The sequence below is a fragment of the Penaeus monodon genome, chromosome 7 (genome assembly GCF_015228065.2).
Source record: "Penaeus monodon isolate SGIC_2016 chromosome 7, NSTDA_Pmon_1, whole genome shotgun sequence".
NCBI classification, from domain to species: Eukaryota; Metazoa; Arthropoda; class Malacostraca; order Decapoda; family Penaeidae; genus Penaeus; species Penaeus monodon.
This window is the reverse complement of record NC_051392.1, coordinates 54,346,548-54,347,752: the sequence shown is the minus strand read 5'-3', so window position 1 is coordinate 54,347,752 and position 1,205 is coordinate 54,346,548.

Below are 1,205 nucleotides of genomic sequence, written 5' to 3'. Positions count from 1 at the left end.
AGACATAGACAGACAGGCCGACAGACAGAGATATAGATGGAGATGGACAGAGATAGACAGACAAACATAGATATAGATAAAAAGGCAGACAAACAGAGATAGAGGCAGACAGACAGAGATGGAGGTAGACAGACAGACAGACAAGCAGAGATAAACTGACAGACAAACACAGATAGACAGACAGAGACAGACAAAGGGAGAACTGATTGGTTATTGATATTAGAGCAAACAGCAAACTTGTGTATATCTCATATCCTTCCATTACAGGAGAAGGCAGGATGGCTCTGGCAAAAGCTGCAGATGATACTGTGCTGGAGGGAAGGACACAGCTGCTGCTGCTGCTGCTGTTGCTGCTGCTGCTCCGAGGACGAGCCAGGTCACACGCGCAAGGAAGATATTCAGTATGTCTTGCAGGTAAGTTTGATGTTGCCATTCTTTTGTTGTTTGTTTCTCTAAGTTTTCTATTGCATTTATTATAGAAATGTAACGATAGAGAGAAAAAGTAATACTTGATAGGAAAATATATTACCCCAATAGTTCTCATGAACATTTACTACAGATGACACTAATTATTTAAACCTTAATCAACTCCAAAGAATGATTTACTGTGATTATCCTATCAGATCAGAATTTTATTGGAAAGGAAACTTATCAGTTAGATAATGTTTATGATTATGATTACTGTGATCATCCAAGCAAATCAGTGTTTATTGAAAAGATCACTTTTATCATATGAATAATTAGATTTATGATGCTTATCTCAATATAAAACATTATTAGGAATAACATTTAGAAAATCAAGTAAATTGTTTTCTTATTAAACCTGGTATTGAAAATCACATTTACCAAATACTTATTTTACTCTATATTCAAAATACTATATCAGTCACTAATTCTAATGATGAATATTATTCAAGGCATAAATGATATTATTCTACAATCTAAATCCAATATATATTAAAAAAAAAATTATCTAGTATTCTAAATTGTAAATCTTGTATTTAATACTAATGGCTAATCTTCAGCACTGTGATTTGAGCGACAGTGAATCGGTCTCCACCTCTTCCCTTCTCCGTCACCAGTCCAATGCCTCGTCTCCGTCATCATCTGTCAAGGATCTCAAGTCGGACATCTATCACCAAGTGAGTTCCTTTTGCGTAAAAAAAAATAGAAAAAAAAAAGATTGGGAGATGTGTGATCAGTGT